This window comes from Lutra lutra, chromosome 5, assembly GCF_902655055.1.
Source record: "Lutra lutra chromosome 5, mLutLut1.2, whole genome shotgun sequence".
NCBI classification, from domain to species: domain Eukaryota; kingdom Metazoa; phylum Chordata; class Mammalia; order Carnivora; family Mustelidae; genus Lutra; species Lutra lutra.
In genome coordinates, this window is record NC_062282.1 from 10,051,177 (window position 1) to 10,056,408 (window position 5,232).

Genomic DNA, 5,232 nt, shown 5'->3' on the forward strand with positions numbered 1-5,232 from the left:
CATATCTTGTTATTTTAACCCACCGGGTTCATGTGTCTTTTTCTGACTGGTTAATTCCATCTGGTCTGGTGATTTGTTTTTTAAGACTACTTCATGCCAGGAACTGTTACAAACAGTACTTTGGAGAAGGCTAAGTTATGTTAGGCCACATGCAGGTGGCCAATTCAATTACAATTTATCTTATAGTGGTTGTTTGAACTAGCCAATCACTCTGGTTAGAATTGGTGCCCAAGTTTGGCATCTAAAAGGTGGGGTTTACATTTTTTGGTGGTTAGGGAGATAGTATGTGTGCTTTTTACTGATTGGATGTCTCCACCTGGCCTGACTCGTCCTTGTATTCTGGGCTCTGTTATTAGGAACTGGCCAACCATATTTTACTCGTTTCCTGGACTTGCTTTTAAGTAAGTTTCTGTGGGCAGTGGGGGAGGGTTAATTTAAGTTTACTGCACAAACAATAAAATGGCTGTTTAACCGAGATGGAGTCGCTCTGGCTAAGTAGGCCCTTACACTGGATAATCCAGGTTATTTTTCCATCTCAAAATTATTAATTTAAATTTATTGGCAAAGACCTCTTTTCCAAATGAGGTGACATTTACAGGGATTTGGACCTTATGACTTTGGGAGCTATTATTGGCTTATACAGGGCACTGGAAAGAAAGTTGACTTTGATGATGAGTGTGTGATGGATCCCAAGGTAGATGAAAGAGGTAGAAGGAAGAAGGTAAAAAATGGAGAAAAAGCAAACTGTTAATAGTATTATTAATGTATTAAAACACCTAAAAGCCAGGCTCAAAACCATAAACTATTTTATTTCTGTTAAAAAATGTATACATATTAGTGTGTGTAAATGCATCTATAATATAACACACAAGTGTGTTAATAGTGATTATTTCTTGTTGGTGTCATTAGGCTAATTTTTGTTTTATATTTATTTAGTTTGTATTTTCTGCATATTGATCATAAACAAAATTAAATTTTTTTCACATAAGGAAGCATTTATTTGAGGTTTAACATGAAATCATACAAATAAATTTGTATATACACAAATCCACATTGAATCATAACACAGATAGCAAAAGACAAAGTAAAAACTAAGAAAATTAATTGGTGGCCATATATAGTTGAACACAGTTGTGCCTTGTACACTAGAAAGTCTTTTACAAAATAATCATCTTAGATCAACAGAAGACCAATCTTTAATGTCATCCTGTAAGATGGGTTAACTTTAGCAATCTCCTCCTGTTTTCTCCAATGTCCTCCTTTAGCATGGCTGGTAATTGTTTTGGTGATTGCCACCCCATTGAGATACCTTGCCATAAGAGCTCTGTTAGCCCCTGTAGTCTGCATGTCCCCATCCATATCCACAGTTCCCAGAGTTATTTTACACCCAGTATAATCATAGCTGCCATAGCCACTACAGTTCTGATCACCGCCATAGGCACTACTGTAATTTCCATACCCTCAATCATAATAGTTACTAAATCCTTGGTTCGAGTTTTGGCCCTGACCTCCTCCTCGACCCCCTAGTACCCCCTCGACCACCTCTTGCTCCTCTTGCTCCTTTTCGTTGTTGCTGTTGCTGCCTTTATGCCTCTTTGGGTTGGGTGACTTTGATTTCACACTTCCCAGAACGAATTTGATGATATCTGCTTTCTAACCATTTCTTTACTGGTTCTTTGTCTGTGTATGTGATAAAACAAAATCCTCTTCTTTCATTTGTTTTTGTATCCATGGGGAGTTCAATATTTTCAGTCTCTCCAAAGGCTCCAAAATATTCTTTAATTTGTTCTTCAGAAGGATATGGGCTCAATCCACCCACAAAAATCTTTCTGGGCAGGTCTTTCCCTTTTAAAGCTTGGGCCCCTTTGGGGTCTATCAATTTGCCATCCAGTTTGTGTTCCTTTAGTTCCAAAACTTTGTTAACACTAGCAGCATCTTTGAAAAGCACAATCTAAATGCTCTTGATTTTCTGGTCACTGGATCAGTTTTAATAATACAGTCTACTACTTCCCCAAATTGAGACAAATATTTCATCAGATCTTTCTTGCTTGTATCTCAGCTCAAGCTCCCAGTAAATATTTTGCTCTCACCCTGCTGATTCTTGCTTGCGTTGATCTTGGATCCCTCTGCAAATTCCTTTATGTTGCTGTTCTCATTCATGTCCTCTGTTGTGGCAGACTTGGCAGCCCGGGGGGAGTGGGGGTGGGGGAAGGGTGGAGGTGGGGGTGTTCGGTGTCGGTCTGGGTTGGGGCAGCCGCAGGGGCGGAGCGTTGTCTGGAGCTGGATTTAAAATGTTGGAAGAGAACAAAATCAAATTTTCAAAGACCCCGTGTTATGTTATATTATATATGGCTCCTTTTTAACTCCTCTTGAAATTATATTTTCTTAAAATATTTGAAATAAAATATGGCATTGTGGCTCAAGCAATATCATAAGGCCAGAAACATAGTGCCCATTTAAGTGTGGTCTGTGTCTTAGGTTAGAGCAACATTAGCTTCTTAAGCATAAGAGTTTGCTGTTCTAGGGTAAAACACTATGTAGTCTGACTACCTGTGGATTTGAACATCAATAATCAGACATAGAGGGAGTAGGTGTTAACGCTGTCAAAATCTTGGCAATTTATTTTTCCTAACTTAAATCCTCCTTCAGTTGCTGATAGATATTATTCTTCAGCTCCCCCTTGATCTCAGCTGGAGTCTCTGACTTGAGGCTTATGTGGTGATTATAAAGTACCTAAAACTCTTCAGATGAAAGGGATATTAGTACAAAATACTAATAAGCATTATAATTATAAGTGGTCTCAGCACTAGGGTTTTGCTGGCATCAGAAACTGGGAATAAGCAGTCTGAATACAAAACTGTCAAAAACATTTCATTTGGGAAGCATTTTAGGAAGGTTGGTGAGAAAGCATTGACTCAAAGTTGTGTTATTCTAATTCTTCTTTAAAATCATGAAAGAAATTATGCAATGACTCAAAGCAAGCAAACAGATAAGGATAGTAATTTGGAGCCTTATCGATCCAAGGAAGTGGAATTGAATGACCAATGTCTATGTCAGGTAAAAGACAACATAATTAAACTGATTTCTTTGGAGACATAGGAAGATGGATTTTCTTGAAGATCATTACTGACATGCTATATTAGGGGAAAAAAGACAATTGCTTTAGTATGTACCTCCATCATTATTACATGTTGGTATTAATCTCTGTGATTTTTAAATATGGCACCTGTATGCTTAATGTCTGCCATTTGGTTTTCTTGTAATTACCAAAAATATTTGCACTACCGATTTTTATGAGCATCATGTGGTCATGATACGAGCAGTTGTCATGAGATAAAACTGTCAGCACTCACATTATTTTTCAGTGTATTATTGCCCTTAAAGATTTTTATTTGTTGTTTTACAAAATGTTAACAGAACCTCCAAGTGACAATGTTCCCATTACTTTTAAGCAAAATGAAGGGCACGCTCTGATGTCTCACAGACTCTTGTCTCTGCATTTATTGACATTTTAAATTCAAATGTCAAACTTAATAGTGATACAAGAGAATGTTTTCATAATGAATGGAATAGATGAACTTTTGAAAGCAGATTATGGTCAGTGGGTTAATAAAATGCAAGCACTCAGGGATGACTTTGGGCACTAAGATTTTGTATAAAATGATTGGAAAAATAAATCCTGCTTTTAGCATAGAAATGTAACTTAATTAATGCCATCCAAATATCCTTTCTCTAAAATGTTGTTGGCTGCATGAGATCACTGTTACTTATTGCTGGCTGAGGTATAAATATACTAGCACATCAACTCTTTCAAGGAGCAACAGGATTTTTACCTATACTTATCCCGATGGCTGTACTTATGAAACTTTAATGTGTTTAGGGATAGCTGAGGGATCATGTCTCTGGTTCAGTAAGCGGATTGGGCCACAAGATTCTGCAGTTCTAGCAAGCTCCCAGGCAAGATGCCTGCTGCTAATTCACAGATCACATTTTGAGTAGCAAAGTCCTATGGTAGAATATCGTATAGGCCCTTCAAATCAGTATGTACTTACCAGGTTCACCATTAATACTCTTCTCTGCATGTTGATTGTCAAATCCTCTCACCTAACAAACATCCAGGAATCTCTTTGACCAAGGAAAGCTGTTTATTACGCCTAATGCAATAACAGAGAGCATTGCTTTGGCAGAATCTAAGTAAAATTTTGGAAGGGACAGTTTGGAGAAAGATTGATATTGACTGAAAGGTGGGAAACTGATCTAAATGGATAAACTTAATGACATAATGGTTTGGGATTGATGGATAGAGATGGGAGATATTTAAAATGAGCCCTAATAAATAGGCCACTACCTGATAAGCATCTCTTTGCCCAGATGAGAAATCTATTCAGAAAACGGAGTCATTGGCTCAGGTGAAAAACTGTCTTTACAAATTAATTTTCAGAAATGTTATGCAATAAAAATGGATCAAGTTGTTTAAGCATTTTGATGAAAGTAGTGATATTATTTCTCATGCCTCAAATACTATTCTGAATTAATGATAGGTCTGCCTTCCCAGTGACAAAGACAAAGGTGGATTGTATTCCCACATTTTTCTCTTGTCCTCATTTCATGCTTAACTTTCATCAGCTATATACCAGATAGTTCTTGCACACTATGTCCTAATGATATTGTCAGATGTCATTTCTGGACCATAAGCCATAGAGTCCATTCAGTGTCATAGCCTGACTTTTTAACACAGTCCCTAAGAGTAAGTGAGTGCTGGATAGGTTTACTCAAGAATGGAAGAAAAGAAGGAGGAGGATGAAGGTGGGATGGAAAGACAGAGGGAGGTAAATGTATCTCTAAGTGTAAAATGAAACTGATCATCCAATTTTATCAAGTTGCACTGGTAAGAAGCTTTTCAGCTTGTGGAACAGAGGAATCGATATCATATCTTATGATGAAATCCCAAACGTCTGGTAAGGAAGTTAGAATGGTACAGTTACTTTCATAAATGAAAACCTAGAAGATGATCTTCTTTCTTTTATTCTGAATATCTTACAAAAAATGATAATCCAGTTCAAAGTGAATACAGAGAATTTCAGTGTTAAGAAGGCAAAGTGATTTTGTGACTGTTTACTGTTCCTCATAAGGAAGACAAAAGTCCTGGGAAGGGGTCTCTGTGTGTGTGGTGTGTGTCTGTTTTAAACTGAGGATTTTATTTCTCCCCAGTTATTAAATTTGGCTATTATT

At 37.1% G+C, this 5,232-nt stretch overlaps 1 pseudogene; it reads right to left on the minus strand.

Moving 5' to 3' along the window:
* Positions 1-1,261: 1,261 nt before the first annotated feature.
* On the minus strand, positions 1,262-2,297 carry LOC125101109 (heterogeneous nuclear ribonucleoprotein D-like; annotated as a pseudogene).
* Positions 2,298-5,232: the final 2,935 nt, after the last annotated feature.